The sequence below is a fragment of the Poecilia reticulata genome, chromosome 6, assembly GCF_904066995.2.
Source record: "Poecilia reticulata chromosome 6, P_reticulata-male-v2, whole genome shotgun sequence".
Taxonomy (NCBI): Eukaryota; Metazoa; Chordata; class Actinopteri; order Cyprinodontiformes; family Poeciliidae; genus Poecilia; species Poecilia reticulata.
Window position 1 is genome coordinate 12,102,468 of NC_088835.1, and position 22,052 is coordinate 12,124,519.

The window sequence follows — 22,052 nt, forward strand, 5'->3', positions numbered from 1 at the left end:
AGAAAGCACAATCAAATAACCCTCTCTGGGTTCTTCACAGAAAAAATCCAGGAAATAACACTACTTATTAAATAAATACCGTATTTTCTGGACTATAAGTCGCAGATATTTCTGCCGCTCCAGGTTTTCCACAACGATGCAGCAGCAGCAGAGGGGTGCAGACACCCAAAGTTCGAGTCATAACAGGTCAATTGAATATTACATTTATTAGGGTTGAAAAAGAAAAGGTTGCCAAGTTTAGATTTAACTGAACTGATTGCGGTAGTTTCCGAACGGTAACTGTAACAGTAAAAGTGCTGATCCTTTGTGTTGCTACTAGCATGTGCTAAATGAAAATGGGCCCCCTTCTTCTTCTTCTTCTTCTTTAGATTTCAACGGCAGCTTGCATCCATTATTGTTGCACTACTGCCATCTATTGGATCCTAATATCTCTACCTCAAATTCTCATAATGATCCCAGTATTATTAAAAAACCCCGAAAAATCTTCTTTTTCCCCTTATTTCATAAATAGTGTTATTTCCTGGAGTTTTTTCTGTGAAGAACCCAGAGAGGTTTATTTGGTTATGCTTTCTGGAAAACAATGAATTTTTACATTTAGGCACTCCTGCAATCGTCACACTTTTTCTGTTACAAACTGACTCCGGCCCCCCACCAGAGGAGGGAAAAGTTACGTGGCCCTCAAAGGGAAAAGTTTGGGGACCCCTGCTTTAGTAGATTCCTGAATCTAGCTAAATCTTTTTGGGGGCAGTAAATGAAGGCTGCCCAAAAGGAACTTAAATAAATTACCTTTAAGTGTGACAAAAATCAGGTAGGAAAGACTTTAGTATCAGATTGGACTTGGTATCGACAAATACTTTATCTTAAGTAACTGATTAGTGTCACAAACAAAAAAGTCTTGATCAGGGAATCCAGGTGTTATATTGTATTATGGTACACTCACAGTTCACTTCACTACCACAGGTACACCTTTCTTGTTGGACCATTGTTTTGCCTTCAGACCTGCATTAATTCTTTGTAGCCCAGATTGAGTTCAGCTCAATACTGTCATCTGCAAAGCAAACACAAACAAAATCTACTCTACTGGATGAGGAAATTGTGATGGAGACTACTGGAGTTCAGAGAACTCTCATGTTAAAAAATTAAATATTCTTCTGGAAGTAATCAGAAGATGTGTACGATGTGCATAAACGAGTAAGCATGGTCAGAAACAACACTCTGGTCAAATGTGGCATTTAATTGATTGATTTGATGTATTGTGGGCTATGAGTTGGTGTTCTCCACACTGCGGTTGTAACTAGTGGTTATTTGAGCTTCTGTTGCCTTTTTATCATCTTAATCCTTCCAGATCATTCTCCTGACCTCCGACTGAAACAAAGCATTTTTGTCCTCACTTCCTCATGTTGGATGTTCTTTTCTTTTTCCAAACACTCCCTGTAGACTCCAGAGATGGTTTGAGAGTAAAAATCTCAGTAGATCAGCAGTTCCTGGAACAGTTATATCAGCCACCTACTGCCAAGTCATGTTCAAATGCTCCTAATCCCCCTACTCCCCAATCTGATGCTCACTCTGATCATCAGCTAGTTGTCTTCATCACATCTAGATGGCTTAATGCATTGGAGCTGCTGCCACTTGATTGGCAGATTTTCTGTTTGTGTTTAGCAGCTGAATAGGTTTATCTAATAAAGTAGCTGTTCAGTCTGTAATTTATTGAACACACCAACATTTAGATTGGTACTTTGAGGCAAAATAGCAAATTGGGTGGATTTCACATGGAACTAGTCACTCTGGAATACGGATTCCCATAATATTACTGTGCAAACAGTCCCAACAGCACTGGAACAAACCGAGTCCACACAGACAGACACGTGCAGAGACTATTCTGGTACAGCTCCAGTACGAATGTCCCTGATGTATTTGTGTGTTTGATTGGATATTTAGTTCTATCTTCCCCACAAGACAATTTGTGGACCTCAACAGATGGAGAGGTCCAATTAGAAATTGGAAAGATGGGAGACAAATGTTCCAACTCCTTGTTCCTCCCTAAGGACACACAGCCAATGTTGGAGTACATGAACAAAATAAAGGGAAGCTTAACCAAATGACAAAGAAAAAAGAAAAACAAACTGATGTCATTTCTTAATGCTGTGTACTCCACAAAATACAGCACCAAATTTGATCAATTCCACTCTCTCCACATCTACATTATGTATAAATATTTCCTTCTGTTGTCTGAGTCTTCAAGGGCAGACGTCCCACAAAGCAATTGCCTCGCCATCAGCCAGGACCCAAAAAGAGGAGAAGAAATGAAAAAGTGCTTAAATATAGCAACCCCGTGGGATAGTGGAAGGAAGGCTGCACTGTGGAGTGATTAAAATGAATAACCTTCATTCAGTCACGATTCTTGATGGTACATTCATATGTGCGGTCAGTGATTGGGGGAGGGGGGGGTCCTCGAGTGTGCTCGTCCTCAAACTTGCATCATCGTTATTCATCGGGAGGCCTGTCCTCAGCGCTGACAAAGATGTTGGAGTTATAAATAATGGCAGTTTTGTCATTATGCACATTGACCCTGGGTCACTTTAATTCAGGCTTCAGCTTCTGCTGTGAAAGCGGACAGTAATAATACCTCTGATGGCTGATAGATTGTGTTCATGTAAGACCAATTTTCATTGGGAGAATGACCTTTAGGTTTCCTTCTTCTTGTTGTTGTTTTTCTGGCCTCAAGTTATTATTTTTCGTGTCACTTTTTTCCACGTCTGTCAGCGGAAGCGTTGCGGAGTAGAAAGTGGGGGCGGGGGGAAAATAACGATGTCTCCATACACGGCGTGCTGCAGGTGGAGTGGCTGCGGACCTGGCTGCAGCGCTGCCCCTGGGGCCAGTCAACAGCTGTTAAAGGAGATACAGCTCGCTCCCATTACCTCTTCTCAGATTCTCACTGGCTCCCGACGCTCGCTGTCATCTGGGATCGCTTCTGTTGCCTCTCTGGCTGCCGTCCACGCTCTCTGAGAGAGCGCTGATTACATTTTTACACATTGCCACTCCTTCTGTCTCGTTCCAAGTGCTGATATTCTCCCCTAGTTTTATTGTGAGGATCTTATATGTGTAAAATGATGTTTTTGTGGTTTAATGTTTGACGCTTGCTCCGTAAGCGCTATGTGGAGCTCAAGGAAGGGCAGCTGGTGGTGTGATTGTCTGACTGGCGTGTGTATTCACAACCCTTCACGTTTTTTTCCCCCCACATTTTGTCACATTACAGACACAAAATAAAATCTCTTCTAATTATTATTTTATGTGGCTTTGCGAAAAAAGAAAAAAAGCAGAGTATAATTGTGAATTGCAAGAAAAATATATTTTCATGATTTCTTTTTAAATGAAATTTTGAAAAGTGTGGCACGCATTTGTGTCCAACCCTGTGAATCCTATTTAGCCATTATAGCATGTGAATGCTGCCCCAGTTCAACTTCCATGTTCCTGCTAATACAAAAAGCATTTACATTGGGGTTGGCGTGTTCAGAGTGTTTGTGGTTTTCTTCCATTCAGAGCGCGCCATAAAAGTTAGCTTAGTGTCAAATTGACCTTTAGTAAGAAGAAGAAGTTGGGAGTTTATATTGTCGGGAGCCAATTTCTTCTCCTTTAATAATCAGAATTTTTTGGCAGATTCTAAAAAAGAAAAAAGAACTTGCAACAGAAAGCAAATTGCTGAGTTCAGGACAGGATAATAGTTTAGGCGTTCCAACTCACTAGAAAATTGGCAGCAGTTGGTAAAAAGCAGCAATTATGAACAGTTGTTTCTCTTGCATAACAATCCTTATTGTGCTTCTTTTTCTGACCCGGAACACGTTCAGACCGTTCAGGATTTTTTCTTCTTTTTTTCTTCTCTTCAAGAACAGACAGATTCACCTTTGTGATCGGAAACCAAAGACCCGATCTTATGTTTCTCTCAAAATACTTGTCCATGATGAAAAGCATAAAGACGTAAGCAGCGTTGGGGAAAATGGAATCCTGAGGACAAAAACTTACACACTGCTAAGACGAGCTGAATGGGTTCATAGACTTTGTTCTGACGGCTCTTGGCTTTGATGAAACTCTTGCAAACGTGGATCACAAAAACTCCTTTGGATTTTTTTTTGGCCTTTGGCTTCTAGCTGTCTTGGTAAATGCAGTGAAAATATCACATCATTACCCACGTTGGTCATTTTAGTCCACTGGAGTGAAAATATGCTTTTGTCTCTTTGTGAATCGTTGCTCACAATGACCTTTCCTCAGATTTATCAGTACAAGTCCCAGTTTGAAAGGGCCTATGAAAATAACACGGCTTTGAATGTTAAAGATACTAGGAAGAGCCCGTTCTCATTCGTTTTCTGTGTCAAGAAGGAATGTGATGTTTTGTTTTTTTATTGTTCTTCTCAAGGAGTTAAAGAAATATTAACTAAAGTTTCTTCTGTAAAGATTTAGAGATTTTACCCAACTTCTTCTACGACATGATCATTTTAATCAGAAGGGAAAAAAGCTTCTTATTTGCAGTCCTTCTAGATCAGGCCTTTACTGTTTGATAATGTATAATGACACTATCTTACCAGCATCTTCATAAAGTTTCTTGAGGAGTTGATTTGCACAAAAATGTATTGATCTCTGAGTTGCAGGAAATCTTGAGTCTTCTTTCTGATATCTTGTCATTTAAGGAAGCATTGTGTTGCAGAACTACCTTAAAATATATCCATGCAAATATTTTTACAAATTAAGAAGTTTGCAATGTCATTACACCTATTATCTAGCCTGTCCCAAACTGTTAAAAAAATCATATTAGTGGATGTAAACTTCTGTATTTGAAGAAAGTAATAAAAATAAATAAATCTGAGTTATGCTGATAAGCCTGAAAGAAAAACATGTTTTGTCTGATTTAATGCCAGACAGTGACAAAAAACCCCAACATAGTTTAATATGGTGTGTATAGTAATATGTTAAGAGTCTGCTCTTAACTGTAAAATGACATTTCAGCTCTTCTACACTCTTCAGTTTTTAATATTCAAAGTAACTGGTGCTACTTCAGGAGCCCTTGATGTTGTACCCTGTTACCAAATTATTACTGTATTTCAACTGAACTTGACTGAGCGATTTAGTATCTAAGGCCAAATCAGAAAACAGGCGGAAACAAAACGCAGTAAAAAATAGCAATGTGGAGTTTAAAGTCCTGCGCTCCACATAACTGCACTAAATGAGAGAAACTTCTGCATCTCAGACTCTCAGTCGACTCTCCTCTTATGAATATAGTTTCATCAAAATACTGTGAGACTGTCTCCGGAATATAATAACTGTCATGTCAAAAAAAAGAAAAGATTGCTTGACAGTTTCACGAACTGTCTTCACTATTTTATGTCTTTTTTTTCCCCCTTTTTTTTTAAAGTTGATATAAGAGATAAAACTGAAGACTTTCTGTCTTTGTCTTCTGCAGTAGGAAATTATGGTATCGTATAGCTTTGAAGGTCAAGACATCATCTTCAAAAGTGCTAAATGGTGATGGGCATTTTCAATTATTTTCTGACATTTAGGTTTAATTGTTTGAACAGTTGATAAATGGAGGGGTTATTGCGCTTAGTGTTTGATCATCCATCTTGTTAAACCTGTTTGCCTCAGGTTGGGCGGGAAGAAAAATAAACGATCAAATCTTTTCTGATTCTCAAGTCTAGAGAAAAAAAAATATACATAAATCGAAAACTTGAAAGCCTCTTTCCTTAATCCCTCACTGACTGGAAAATTCCCGCTGCTTTAAAACTTTTATTCCCAGGCTTTATCTGAAAAGTTTAACGTCTCCGAGCCTGAGCGTAGATAACCCGGATGACAACACGGTGACATAATCTGGAGCTGTACTTTATAAAAGCTCCTCAAGATCCACTGGAGACATTGTGTAACTGTCTTTACGGGTTACTTTAAGGAAGTGCTTTGCTTCATGAGCAAAATTCTCCTCGTCCATAAAGCCAGTGGAGTGAGAGCAATGATTAAACCAAGGCCTAAATGACCAACGGCCACGGCATGTTTTAAAACCTTGTAAATTTGTTTTTATGGTAGGTGAAATATTACACAAACTGTGTGCTTTAAATCTGGTCGGGTTGTAACCTGCTGCTGCTAAAAAAAAAAAAAAAGGCTGATTTCCAGATACTTCAAATCGCGAATGCACACACTGCAAACTCTGAGTTAAGGGGCCATTTGGTTGAGGAAGCTGATATCCAGCGGCCGCTCCGTGTGGAATCGCACATCAAAGTTAATCTTGCACCGTCTGCTCTGGCGCTGCAGAGCACTAATCTGCTGTCAGTGTGATGAGGCTCCTGGACCAGTTCCCCTTTCCAGCACAGAGCCACTAATCCCAAAGACCTCTCCTGCTTCTTTTTTTCCCCTCTTTTTCCAGACAACAGCAGTCGCAGGTCTGACCTTGAATACCCATCTGCTCAAGAATAGCTAAGCATAAGCTCCGCTTTTTTTCTTTTCTTTTTTTTTTTTTTTTTTTGCATTTCCTGTTACTTCTTTTTAACTTGGCTGACGTCCCTAAGTAGTTAAAAGGACCATTAAACCATATTATTGATGTGAACGATGTTAACTCTTGTGGTTGATAACATAATCATTGTTGCTGACTACTTATAGAACCATTGAACCCTGAAGACCGTTGCCTCTTTCAACAGGATAGTTCTCCCTGCCACCATGCAAAGATGGTTCTGGAATGGTTAGAACATAAGTCAACGAAGAATCATCTTCTTTGTTATGTTCACACTAAAGTTGCGATTAGGCCTGTCGATAAACGATAAATCAATTAATCGCACGATAAATTAAACCTATGCACCTCATTTTAAATATCAGCTTTATCGCCTCTTCCTGCCTTTTTTCTTTCTCTTGATGACACTGAATGAAAAAAGGCTCAGCTCCGGTGCTCTCCACTGACCCTCCCTTCCTCATTTCCTTAGTGTAATGTCCAGCGCACACTACACGAGTTGTCGGCTGACTGTCGGCCCATTTTCGAAACCTGAGAGACACATTAGCCGACAGAAATCCTAGGTATAACGGTTCGATCGGGTTCGTCGTGCCGTGTGATGTCCAGCCACATGGGCACAAAATAATGGCTTCAACTCCAGTTAACTAATTTTAAAATCCGGCATTAATGAATGCTTTAACTGCAGAGTCATCTGAGTATTTCTGCAGATGTCATGACTCTGACTCGTGCTGAAAGTGTACAGAGTGGAAAAACAATGGTGAGAGTGCAGCGCCATGTGGGACTCCTTTGCTCCCACCACCTCTGTCTCATTAACTGTGGTATAAATTACAATTCTACATGTAATTCTGCGGTTACTTTCTCTGCAAAGGTTATCACACATTTTCTTGTAATTAATCAATTCTGTGAATTAAAGCTTTCCCCTTTAACCTCGCTGCAGGCTTTAAACGTCATACAAGTTACTGCAAATTCAAAGTTTTCTGTGTTCAACTAAATGGCACCGTTCGCTCATCGTCTGCATGCCGATTAACCTACAGTGAATACATAATGAGCTCATTAGCATAATCGCTTGAACGTTCCGATGATTTAAATTTATTCTCACTTTATTTTTTTAATCCATAGCTTTGGCACCTCGCCGTGCCTCCAGCCACTCTTTAATGTTTCTTTACTCAATCTATTCAGCCACAAACCAGAGCGATTTTATTATCAGAGCTCTATGACTGTGTTGTAGGAACGTATTTTCAGACCCTGGCGCTACGTGAGAAAGACGGGCCAACTTCCTGGTTTCTTTTAGCATTTTCCTTTTTACTTTCCGTTTCAAACTAATTACTCTCACATTAGCACGTTCTCAAGGTAACATGTACTTTAATGGGAACATGCAGGCACTTGTAACAACACAGAGCAGCAATTCATCCTGTAATTAAAATAAAGCGCCACAAGGAATTGCTTGCAATTATGACGACAAGGAGCTGAAGTAAAGGTGACTTGGCATTTAATAGTAAGGTAATAGGCTTTTTCGGGGGAGGGGTTTATTATTATTTTTGCATAGGACAGCAGTTGTTTCCCAAGAGTCAGCGGGTGTAGCCTGAGAGACCGGAGAGCAGAAGAAGAGAAGAAAAATGTCAAAGCAGGGCTGTGCTAGCGCTGCATGATAATAGAAAAAGAGACATTGGGAAGAAAAGGAGGGGGAAAAGAGAATGAAGCGTTTCATCTCCAGCTCATAGTTGGGAGGCAGGCAGGCAGGCAGGTCCGGGCAGACGAAGGGTGAGTCAAAGTCAGGATCGGAAGAGCGCCGGAGAGGAAAGGCTTTTTATCATTCCTGACTCTTAAGAAGATCTCCCAAATGAGGGAGGGTGCGCATGCTAATGTCAAAGCCGTGTTGATAACTAGCCGCCTAGGTTTTTTTTTTATGGTTAGGGTTAAGCTGGGATTTGGAAGGGTTGAGGGAATACATGTTTGATATGTAAGCGAGAGCTGAGGTGCCTTTGCAGAAACTATACGTGGAGGATTACTCTACGGGGTTTATCTGCGTCTGCGTGGCTAAAGGAGAGTCATTTTGCTGGTCTTTATTGAGTCTGTGTGGCTCATAAGACTCTGCAGTGAACGTTAAGCTAGAAGATCAAAGCCTCATTGGCAGCACTGCGCCATAAAGTCGTCATTTACTTTTCATTTATAATGCACTACCATTGCAAGGTGCGTGCTTCGTGTCTCTGTCTTTGAAGCTCTTGCGGGCTAACCTGCAGCTCTAGGCACTGACTGGATTGCTGAAGATGCATCCTAAGAAAAGAAAAGAAAATTTTGTGGGCTTCATAAGTGGTGAACATATCTTACACAATGTATTCATTAAATTAAGTTATGTGGAATAAAGTGGGATTACACAGGAAATCGATACCAAACATGCTTACTAATTTATGTTCCTGAAAAGTCTTTTGGGAATGGCAACGGCCTTCCCTTGAAAGGAAAAACTCATTTACATGTGTTGCTCCTTTATGATTTAAACTCCATTCTTCAAAACGAACTGCCTTCAAATCCTGAGGGTTTTTAGGGCCTCTTTTATGCACTCTGATGTCTAATTATTTTTCATTGACTCCTTAGTTAAATTCAAGTCTGGTGATTGATTGAGACGTTCTAGAGGGTTTTGCTTTGTGAAAGCCAAGGAAGTTTCCCCGAGTGAAAGCTTCCTCGGCTGTGTATTTGGGATCCTTGTCATTGAGAAATCTATTCTTGTTGCCTTTTCAAGTTCTCGTCAAGAATGCCTGTCTTAATTCCTTCACTCATCTTTACTTTATACGACGTTTTCAGCACAGTCATAACGTGCTGAAAAACTGTACAGTACCATCAAGTTTCCACTTCCACACTGTCCCCCCTTTTTTCAAACATTGTGTATTCGCCGACATCGACCGAGTTGAATTTTAGTCTCAACTGACCAGTCGCTACATCCTTCCAGTATTTCATTGGTTTGACCGAATGTTCTGCAGAAAATTTGGGACATAATGCTTTTTCTTCAACGATGGCGTATCATGCTGTGAACGTCTGTGTAGCCCTGGAAATTAAAATCACTTTGTTTTCACAGGAAAACCAAAGTACCTACTAATTTCAGGTCAAACAGCAAGAGGACGACTCTTTTGATTATTCTTCTGACTTTTGTGAGAAATACCTGATCATCATGAGTTTGTGAGGATATAATGTTTTATATTTTTGGGATTTTACTGTGGAGGTCTTCTGCGGGTTGCTGTTACTCATTATGGCATTTCTTGTGCAACACCTTGATCCTAAGTAACCTTTTTACAGGCCATCAATTAGAAATAGACAAACCATTAAATATTGATTAACACCAATACAAAGCAAAATTGCTTTCCAAATGCTTACAGATTTCAATACTCTTGGTTTCTTTAGCTTAGTTTCATCATGTGTTCAACTTTATTAACTCTACTTTATTACACATGACCTAATTTATGGACTTATTTGTTGGACTTTTTTGTGTATATATGGGTTACAGGGACTATTCCTGATTTCCTTTGCATTGTTTCAGGAGAAGTATATTTCTACTGAGGAAAAACATGTTCAGCACTTATTTTTATTTTTTTTATTATTTGCCTAGCTGTATCTCTCATATCTGCTGCGCACTTCTTTTTACCGCAGTTCAAAATCCAGTCAGAACAACACTGACACTTATCTGTCTCAGGTTTGTCTATCTCTGCAGCTATTGTTCACAGTTCGTAACACTCGAGCAATCTGTTTTTCCCTCCTGCATGCCGTACGGCACGCAGTATGGCCCTCTGGCTCCCCTCTCTATCTTTTGTCTCCCATCTCCCCATTATGATGTGTTGCTCTCCCTGCCTCTCCTCCTCCCGCTTATCACCTGCAGTGAAAATCTAGCGGGCTAATCCCAGTGCCTGTGGGATTCCCCTCTCTATAATGATGTATATCTGAAGGATAGCATCAGAGCAGCATCCTATCAGCCCACACACTCCTAATCCCATCAGTCTTTGGTGTCCAAACCCAGGAGAGCCTGGCGTTTCGGATGTTCTGCACCCGGCCTGCAGCCAGAGATGCAGCACGGAGCAACGGGGATGATGCATTGTGTTTCGGGGATCACGCTGGAGATCGTGATCGTTTATTGTGTTTCAGATTCTGGAAACCTTGTGGTGTATCTCGCAGCACCGCAGTGCAACACGCTGTAGCGTTACCGCGCTGCACTGACAAATTCTTGCAGGCTGTTTTCTCCCAGCAATGCTGCCAGTCTGTTCATCATTACTTTTATTCAACTGCACTCTTTGACAGTCAGCTCACAGCGGAGATGGTAAACACAGAATCTATTAAATATTTTAACATGCTGCTGATGTTACAATATCGATTTAGCGCATTCATTCAAAAGAATAGATACGATGCAGATAATTTATTCAACAAGCTATTTTGTCTGTTGTTTTCTGCAATAATAGTCAATTTGTGCAAAGTGCTCAGCAAAAGTATTCATATTTGTTGGGAAGTTTTTCCATATCATTTTGTGTTGATATGCAAAAGATTAAAAAAGGGTAATAAATGGTAATGAAGTAGAAATAAATGATACATTTTTGGGGGGGTTTTACAGTGGGAAATCTGAAAAGTGTGGCAGGTGTGCCTGGTGGAACAACTCTCCCAGCAGTTACAGTTTCAAGTCTCTCTGATCCTTCTTTGCAAAATAGATCTTGTTAACAATTCTCAATAGCATCATGTCTGAACTTTGACTGGACCATTCTAACACATATTCTCTGTTCTTAATCATGATGACACACGTGTGTTGTCACGACAGATGAGGGGTTAAAGTCTTATAAAAAGGGGTGGAAGATGCAACCTTTCTTCTAGTATTGCCTTGTATTTTGTTTCATCCGTCTTTTGATCAGCTTTAACCAATGTCCCTAAAAACTCCATCAGCATGATTCTGCCACCACCATATTTAGGGTATGTAGTAATATGTTGAGTAATCAAAACATAGGATATTGTTTTATAAACTAGTGCTGCTGTTAACATCCCTACAACTTTACACCCTGCCCTGTCTGGTTTGGTCCTTGGTCCTCATGATGTCGTTTGTTCAATAATGTTGGTTTTACATTAAGATTAAATTATACTCAGGCAGGTCTGTCACAATGATCAATAAATCAATTGCATGATAAATTAAAGCAAACTCAATAATTTCCATTGATATGATTTATCGTTTCTCTTTTTTCTCTCTCTTTCTACCAAAAACTGGATGATGAAAGTCTTCAGTTTGGCGCTTTGGTGTCAACTAGCTCTTATTTAGAAGGACAGTTTTATTTACAAAGAATTCAAAGTTCATTTTAGTTGTTGTTTATTTATTTTGAATATTTAAAATGTCTTCCAGCTCCAGTGTCAAATGTTCATTAGATTTAAATTTTACTGATCTTTTAGAATGTGCTCTTGCATTATTATTTTGCCATTACCATCATATTACTTAAAAGTCTCAAAACATCAATATTATTGTTTATCGCTGTGACTTCTGGAACAATTAATCGTCCATCAAAATTTGCGATTGTGACAGGCCCACACTCGGATAGATACCATTTTATTTTGAGGGTATCAGATCAACATGATTGAACAGCAATGCATGACAAACGTCTTGTGAAAGATTTTAAAAACCTTTTTGTCCACAAACATGTGCTTCTTTGTAGTGGTTTGTCGCACAATATCCCAATGAAATACATTGGCGCTTATGCTTGTAACATGACAACATTTGACAAATACTTTTCCAGGCCTCTGCACATTTGTCTTTTCTTAGTCAACGGTCAGATTCACCGCCTCCCGGTATAGAGCGTTTTTCTTGGGGCGTGGGGGATGGGGGTGTTTTTCTCAAAGTAAATATTTTATGAGTGCTCTTAATATGACAAAACCACCGTCACAACCTCTCCAGTAGCACTCCATAAATCTTGCAGTCCTCACAAATACAACCGAAGAAAAAATTTATATCATCTTGTCAGTCATGTTTGTATGCCTCCGTGGCACGCCGCCAGTATAATCTATTTCCCTCAAACTCTAAATTCATACTTCATGGCACGATAGAGTTCAAAGGGAAAATTACATTTTTTTCTACATCTATTATTTAACTGTCAGCGAGGATGAATATTGTGCTCTTTCAGCTTTGTCGAGAAGGTACCGAAAATGGGACTGTTGCGCAGCAATGCACCATTTGCTCTTTGACATGACACATGGAGCCTTTCCTGTATGGTCAGGTTAATGTCTATGGGAGTCTGTAGCAAAAAATAAAAAATGTTGGGAGCATGTCCTCTCTGGCACCTTTTGATCTTCTGCAGTAGCTCGACATGGCGTCACCGTGGGGGTACGGTATGTAATACTTCACCACCTCTTTGCTATCTTGTTATCCGCGCACACTTTTTAGAGCCCGTCTCTGCCATTATCAACTTTGGGAGCGACCAGTGACAGTATCAAGGTGTCCAAATAATTGACAGGTTTTGGTCTCGCAGGTTTGGAGAGCTCGTCTGTAGTGCTGAAGCCACTGAGCTGTGAAACTGGGCTAGAGAATTACCTCAGGAAGCACGATAGGGAGGCATGTGCAATCAGATGGCTGCTGAAGGTCAGACAAAAAATTATGCATTCATGGAAATATCAATGACAGACTGAGGACACTTGATACAGAGAGAAATTTAAAGCTCTCAACTTTCGGGAATGAAAAAGGCATCCTGAGTATGAAAGTAGTTGCCCTAGACATTTGTGACATTTTTTTTGTTTTTTAATACTAAAATATCTCTTTGACTTAACCAGTGCAACATAAACCATTTTCACAGAAAATAACCCTGAAAACACAGAAATCGGAGGAAGATAAAGCAGGCTTTGCTAGCAATTTTGCTCTAAGGAAACGGGTTGAGAACAGTGCCTTGCAAAAGTATTCATACCCTGTGATTTTTATTTTTAGATTTCGTGACAACTAGAGACCTCAATGTATTTTTGTGGATTTTATGTATGTAGCCGTCAAAATATGCTATGTGTTTTTCAGATTAATGAAAAGTGTGTCATTCATCTGTGGTCAAACCCCCTTTTACTCCGATTCTCCTAAATCAGATCTCCTAAATCAGATCTTCCGATTGCCTTTAGAGTTGAACTAATCAGCAAAGAGAGTCCACCAATATGTCTGTTCTGTGAAGGTGTCAGACGTTTGTCGAAGAATGTTAATGACCAAATGGCATGATGAAGACCAGGAAGCATAGAAAACAAGCTGGGGATAAAGTTGTGGAGAAGTTTAAAGCAGGTTGAAACAATACAACAAGCTCCACATGTTCAATCCAAATACCTCTATCTACTTCCAATGAACTGGAACAGCTGGTAAATCAGCGTGAGTGAGATTCTGATTATTCAGATGATTGCAGTCCCCTTCATAATTCCTGTCATGAAACAACATGCGTAGACAGTGCACTGGAAATGACGACGGGCTTCATTCATCTTCACTCTAATCGGCTGATTAATCGATACAATTCACGTAATAATTAAACTAGTTTCATCCCATTGCTTCTCATTAAAATATCAAAGTGGTGTAGATCAAAATGTGGGTTGATGAAGGAGAGATTCAATATCTTTAGCGCGAGAGATTTCATAAAACAGTCCGGCAGCTCCAGTGTCTTCATCGCAGTATTTTATAGATTCATATGCTTTTTTTTTTTTTCTTTTGAAGTCTTTGACCTTCATCACTTGGCAGCAAAATATGATGAAGACTTTTCTACGGCTGGCCTGAGGTGCTACAGAGCTGCCTTGTGCAATATGACTTAAAATGTAGGAGACAAGAAAATCTATCTATTCATCATCTGTCCAGTGACTAAACCCTCCAAAACCCGAAGGGTTAGAATGGTGTCCATGCTATGAAGTCATTGGGCGACAGGTCGCCAGTCCGTCACCGGGCAGGTTCGAAGATCTCGGGTCTGATTTATCATCAGGTGTGCCATAATTTATTGAAACTTTCATTTCAAGGGACAATTTTTGTTATGATTTGTTGTTGAGGTAATAATGTTGTAAAGTAAAGTTGACCAAAAACCACCACCTGGAATGGCTAAACATCTGAATGTGTTTGTCACTTATGTGATCTGTAAGAGTTAATTGCCGGCAATCGCCTCTATTATAGAAATCATATTTTCAACAAGAAGGAAAACAAACAAGACACTGTGTGACTGGAAGAGGTAGACACTTTTACAGCAATCATATAATGGTGCTCTGCTCACTTCATTGTATTCTCTTGTAAAAGACAAATTGCATCCTTGGTACTTAATAACTCTTAAGACATTGATCTACAAGAATTGCACTATTTGTCCACATCCGCCAAGACAAGGGGCTTAGCAGATTTTTGCCGGGTTCAAATGTCTTCTTGAGGGGGGAAGAAAAAATGTTTTTGTTTTATTCTTCCTCTATTCACTACAGACATACAGAGAGTACGGTAAATTGTTGTGACATGCCTGTAACACTATCTGGTTGCGCGCGCATAAATTTCCGCAGGCTCTTTGGTGCTTCTGTGAACTTGGCAGTGTTGCCGAGCAGGTTTTGGAGAAACCTCCAATTTTTGTAGCGTCTCAGTGGTCCCATTTCTTTCAGTGACGACTATCTTTACTCTGACACACATACAAACATACATAAATATATATAAAGATACATATACGTATAAAGTAAATAAGTCACAAGTCAAAAACAAGGAAAGAGAAAGTTCTCCTGTTCTTATCGACACTTCACTGTAAACTTTGACTTTAGCTAAAGGATGAAATTGAGAAAATGTCAGAAAAACTACTTTACCACATGTAGTTTATTTCTGGTTAGTTTGCTTCTCTTTAATGTATTGCAACCGTGAACCCATAAAAATAAATGTTGAAATCAAATCAAAACGTTTCTCCAAGAAATATTTTGATTAGGGCGTCCACACTTATGCAATTGGGTTGTTCTTGCTTCTTTATTTTAAAAACTTTTTCCTCTAACAAATTTGTTTATTTTTCCTTCGAATCGAACAGGATATATGGCACAATCAGAAAATAATTTATCATATTCTTTTCACAGGGCTGTGTATGCTTTCGAGCGTAAATGTCACTGCATGTATACAGGTATAAAACAACGCATTCGTGCCGAACATTTTTAGCTGTAATACATGTAAAGTTACAGCCGTATTGTACAGATATCTAAACTTCACCGCTTTGCCTCCCATTTCATGAACTGCAACTGAAATAGATTTCCTTCCGGAGAGTCATCTTCCCGTTCAATTACAACGCGAAATTTCCTTCAGGCCTTTTGATCTGTCGCGTTTACAGTTTTATGGTTATGTTGCTCGAAATGTTTTTCATTTTCCCTTCTGCACTTGTGAATGTGAGCCGTTTCCTTCTCTCTGCACTAATGCACTTTGCAGTCTCCTCTGCTGAAGGTGAGTGGGTTACACAGGAAAATCCAGGAGGTGGAAGCTGGAAGTATGACAGAGGTGCCAGAGGATGATTGGATTTTAATGCTCCTGACAAAACCCTCTCAGCTGAAAGATCAGCCACAATCCTTTTGTCAGCATTGCTAAGCTGCCGCAATGATCACAACTGGAATGTGAGTTGGTGGGATGGCAGGACTTACTTTAACCCTCACTGCTTTAATCGGAACCAGGAGTCGGCAGGACTTACTGTTTTCTTTGCAATCACCATTGGATTGTGTGCAGCAAACTCAGCCATCAGCACCAAATAATAGAGAAGGACAGAAGTTAAAACTACCCCATTTTTTGCTTAGTTTAATTTTAGACGGAGGGCACCTACAGCGCCTTGAAGAAAATGAATAAACAAATAACACGAGTGTAAAACCATCCAGATTTTTCTTTTTTTTCTGCACTTCCCACAAACCAGATGGCAGTCAGATTTCAGACGCAGGGTTCTGGAAGACAATCAAGGAACAAGATTGCTTTTTAGGAAGGGGGATTGGTTTAACTAGATGTCAAATCACGGGCCCTTTCACACACACACTCCGATACACACACAGGGAGAGAAACAGGTGCATGTTCTCGTGACTGCCTGTGTGTGTTCCTGGGCGTGTCCGTGTTTTTTAGGTGTCGGCGGCGCTCGCTGTGAGGCGATGAGGTCATGCACAGAAATCTGTCTCGGGGCCTCTCTGATGGAGGTCAGGCACACAAACGCTGCCACCCAGGTTGATACAGGGGACTCATGAATGTTTGATTGGTCTATTATACCGCCTAGGCGGGGGTACATTCATCCGTTCGCTTTCAGACTTCAAATGTTCCCTTTGGTCTGACATTTCTCCCTCAAAGACCCGCAGTTTCCACCCGTTTGCACGGCGCCTGACCTCCATCCGCAGTGCTGTCGTCTCGCTGCAGGACGATTGTTAGAGAAACCGTTGCGTTTGGGGTTTTTCCCCACCACACAATGGCATGAGCACAACACCGTTTCAGGTGGGTGGAAATGGGGAATTGATACTCAGTCATTCAGACGTTCCTCTTCCTCCGCTGCAGTGAGGATAAAAACCCGGCCATCCATCTTTGCGTCTCAGTCGTGTCAGCTGGCGGTGGTGAACGTGGATACCTGGCAGTCAGAGAAAACAAGAACAAAGCAGGAACATTACTTTAATCTGTCGCCGCCGTTAATTCCTGCCTCTGCCTTCACGCAGGAGGAGCAGCTTGGTGTGTCTCAGCCTCCCTCTTGTGAACAATCCATCACTGTTAGTGCTTCTCTCGCGAGTGCGCTTGCCCCCCTCCCTGCTTCCCTCTGCCTCCCCCGCTTACCGCCATGCCTGGTCATCACAGGTTGATGCAGGAAAACATTGCATTCCACACTGGATGTAGTCTCTTCTTGCCTGTCCACTTAATAAAGTGAAACATCTACAAGCAGTTAGCTTGGCCAGCAGCATGACAGCCGTGTGACAGCCTTCAATAAAAGTTCAACATTACCTTCATGTTACCCAAAAAATTGAAAGCAAAAATTTATGATCAGCAAACATGGCATTCAGTCCCTAAATGATGATTTTTCTCAGAGGGGGGAAAAAAGGAACGCAAACTAATTTAGCCCTATCCTTGGAAAACTGAGTCTGATTTCTCAAGTCACACCCAGGAATCATTACAACCTTACATTTATGATCCAGAAATCTATTAAATAGAAACCTGTCTGAAGACTGACCTGCCTGTTTTAGATGCGTCTCTGTTCCCATGTGATTGAAATGATCATATTTTCACTCGGCATGTAGCTGAATACAGCAGAAACCCGTTAACCACCTGTTTGTTTTAAGTTATTCATTTAAAGCATGCAGGATAATGGGTCCCAAGGACAATGATTGAGAATCATTGGGTGCAGCAACACAAAAAACCCTCAACAACAGATGATAAAAACTGCATGCAGTATGAGATGAGTTTGACAGTCAACCAGAGACCAACACTCTATATCCATGACAATAATTCACCAATAACGTCTTGCATCCCGACAGTATGTCCTGTAATAACAGTTAAGGATGGGGATTGTCCAGGTTACATACTATGACTTTCCCGACAGCCAACTTTTGTTTTTTTTCTAAGAAAGACTAAATGTGACGTCAAAACCGGGATGCAACTTTGGAGAAAGCGTCACTGATAGCAAAACTTCTTGTTTCATCTTTTTTGAAAGAACACCAAACCTTAATAACAGTATGATTGGGATTTGTAATGATTTTCATAGTGTTACTTTTTAACCCTCCATTTTTTTTACCTATCTTTTGATATGGCTTAACGTTTGGCCAGGTTTTATATGTTTTGGGTGAATTTTATTTTATTTTTTCCAAGTATTTTTTTTTTCTCTCCTCCCTTTCATGTTCCTTTTAAACTAGCTGGAGAGTTTAAAAGGGTGTCCCTTTAGCATTACTTCAGGATTACACCCATTCAAAGTGCATTTTTTAATACACTGCTGTACGTGCTTGATTTGTGTTTTTGCTTTGATTTCCCTGGAGTTGAAACCCTTTCAAAGTTTTACAATATACTGGCTTCCACTCAGTACAGGTATTTTATACACCTACTATCACTCAACTATACTGCATGTGCTGAATGGAAACAGTTTAAGATTTTTGGTGACTCTTGAGGACAGCGCAGAAAATCAAAATTAATTAGAAACAGTTGCCATCATTTTTTAGTCTTGGCTCCAAGGAGCCCAGCTTGCGAAGGGTTAAAAGCTTGGTCAGCTTTGATGCTGGCCAATCCTAGCCACCAGTTAGCGTTTTTTGAGTAACAGAAAGCTAAATATAAACACAACATCCAGAATCGGCTAATTTGACACCAGCTGTCAGGCCGCGTCTGTGATTGCATAAGAAAATTATTTGACTTGTAACGATCTGTAAAACTAATGACATCTGTGTGAGATTGGTCGACCTGAAAGCAAACCGTTGTACACGAAACCTCGTGGAGCGTGATATTAAAATGTCCACTTTTACATCTTTTTTTTTTTTCCCGTCGTAGTCCAGGCCGCCGGGTCCAACGTGATGGAAACCCAAAAGCCTAATGACTCAGGCAGACGGCTGTGGGCATTAGACAACTTCATTTATGAAATAGTCAACCTCCCGTGTAGCGATACATTCACATTACGCCGCCTCAGTTGAGAGACGCGGCGCTGTCACAGACACTGAGCAGTGCTGATGTCCCTTCCTACCTGCATTTATCTTCCTCACTGGAGGTAATGGTCTTCTCAGGTCATTTGCGCATTAGGGTCCCGATCATTCATCTCACCCACCTGCAATCCCGCAAACTGCTGGTTGTCTGGAGGAAGGCTTCGGAAACAAGGAAAACATACACTCCCTGAATCATTCATGTGCACTGGATGTGAATCTCGGCGTTGCCTGTGGCCTACCACGTCAGAGGGCCGCTGGTAAAAAAAAAAAAGCAACACACGTCCGAATGCTCTCTGCAAAGGATTTCTTGGTTTCAGTCTGATTTGCTCATTTTCTTCAAATAACTACGTCAGCCAATGTGGTGAGAACACGTTCTTCCCTTTACAGATAAATGTTTTTCTTTTATTCCCGGTTGCACTTGTCACTCGGGGGCTGAATCCTATTTCTTTTCGTCACACCTACACCTTTTTCTGGGTTCCAAGTATCCTCTTGGCCCTTCATTTTGTCTGAATTCAGGTGCAATGTCAGAGTTAGAGGTGTCAGCAATTTGTTTTGTGATGGATGAGGAGTGTGAAGTTGTGTAAAGTGCTTTCACCCACAGAAGTATTTACCTGTTACAAAAACCAGTGTGATGTCGTATTTAATGTCTTCCATTGTTTTCCTTTGAGTGAGGCAGCAATCACTCGTCAAGTGGTCAAACTAGAGAAATTTACGCTTTATCGAAAAAATTTGTCTGTCCTTTGTGCATGAACATGAAAGGGAGGACAGAAAAACGCTTAAAATTTCACCCTTTTTTTTGGTAAACACACATCATTTGATACAGTTTATATACATGGTTATTAAGAAATAGGGGTAATTAGCTGATATGTTAATTTCCGGACTAAAGGACCCCACCACTCCTCAAAACAAACTCAATGAAGGTTTTGGAGTGGCCAAGTCATCCTGGACTCAAATCCAGTGATGTAACCGTAACCATAAACAGATCGTTCATGCTCAAAAACCCACCATGTGGCTCAAACAAAGCAATTCTGAAAACAAGAGTGGACCAAAATTTCTCCACAGAGCTGTAAAGACATATTGCCTTTTTACTACAAATGCTTGATGGCGGTTGTTACTGCCATGGGTGGCACAGCCAGTTATTTGTTTTAGGTGGACAACTCTCTCACATAGGGTCAGTTTGGTTTGGAAAACCATTTTCCCTTTGATTAGAAACATATTTGTAGGAGAGACAATAAATCAAAAACGGTAGAAGTCTGTAAATGGTGAAAAAGATGAGATTGAACCAAGGTATGCAGGAAAAAAAAAAAAAGAAAGGTCGGATTAAACTAGAGTTTTATGTTCAGCACAATCACGTCTGACTTTCTAATAGCACAGCAACACAAATTTGGCATTATGCTTAAACTGTTCTCATCACATGAGCTCGTTTGTGCTACAAAACACAATCCGATCAAGGTTACTGAAAATTTACAAGAGCTTCTGATGTTTTTTTTTATATATATATATATATATATATATATATATATATACTTGATATCCCTCCATTTCTGTGTTTCATACTTCACAATCTGTCTTAATATGACAATAAAGAACAAAGCTCCACAGTAGCACGGTCTCAAACAAAACTCCCCAGGTTTCAGCCCACAGCCCCTCCCCTCTTCGCTTGCGCTCGATGTGAAACCGCTCCCCGTATCTTTCACAAGCTGTTTGGCTAACGGAGGTCACGGAGGATGTGTAGCGCATTTGGTCACGACGTGAAGGCATTAGCCGCTGCCAGCAGGTGTGTAATTATATATGAAAAAGGGTTTTTAAAGGAGGGTGGCACAGAAAGAAAAGTAGGCCAAGACGAGTAGTCTTCAGAGAAGTCCTATTTATTCCTCGCCCGCTTCTGATGTGTGACTTCTTATTTGAAGTTGTGAAATAATCCAAGGTCAGTGTAACTATTTCAGGACTCCTAAAATAACATGAAAAACACACAGCAGCTACAGTACCTGACAAAAGTGTTCCCAACCCCAAATTTTACATTTTGTGAGGTGACATCCACAAACTCCGTAGTATTTTTTTTTATTGTGATTTAAACCAGACAAGGTGTGAAATCATGCATGGTTTCTAAAGTCATATGCAAATAAAAATCCAAATTGGCCTGCATTTGTGTTCATCCCCCATTACTCTGACACTACCAAAGGAAATCAGTGGTAAGAAAGTTGGGCATACAATTGTGTTTTTTTTTTGGGGGGGGGTTTTAGCTCCTGAGCAATAAACTACACATGTCATATTTTTATCAAGCTAATATCTTTTGAATATTATAGACATTGTAACAATGTGTTTTTACATTAATAAAAGTTTTGTGTTGTTTTCACTTTTTTTTGTCTAAAAATTTTTATTTTTATTTTCTCAGCAACAACAATATATGTGCACTCTTTAAAAAAAAAAACCTTGTCCAAACAGACAACAGAATAAGTTCGTCTGTGCAGCCAGGCTATGTTTGTGCCATTCTTGAATTGTGGTTAGGGGTTAGGGTCGCACTAAATTATGCAAAGGGAAACAAGTAGTTGCACTTTGGACAAACCTAGTTAAAATCAAGGCATACAGAACCTTTCGATAATTAAAATGTGTCTTAATATTCCATTTACTTCAGGAACTTTATTAATAAGTGAAACACAGTTCAGAGATTAATTAGGCACAGATGAATGTTTAAAAGCCTTTATTTCTGTTAATTATGATGATTTCCCACTTACAGGCAATAAAAACATGGCATTTAAAATTAGAATATTACAATAAAAAGGCTGTTTTTAAAAACAGAAATGAGAAGCATAAAAAGTATGCTTCACACTGGTTTAGAGGTTATTTTCAAAAAGGTACTTTCAATCTGACGAAAAGGCATCGTCTGAACACGTTTTCTAATTGAATATTGTGTTAATGTGTTGTAACGGCCCAGTCAAAATTTAGATCTAAATCAAATCAAACATTCGCGTAAAGACAAAATGTA

The 22,052-nt window shown here is 40.0% G+C and overlaps 1 protein-coding gene across 2 annotated transcripts in view; it reads left to right on the forward strand.

Annotated features, from left to right (window-relative positions):
* Positions 1-22,052, forward strand: part of LOC103466333 (A-type voltage-gated potassium channel KCND2-like) — a 71,276-nt gene that overhangs the window by 38,262 nt on the left and 10,962 nt on the right. The window lies entirely within an intron of this gene.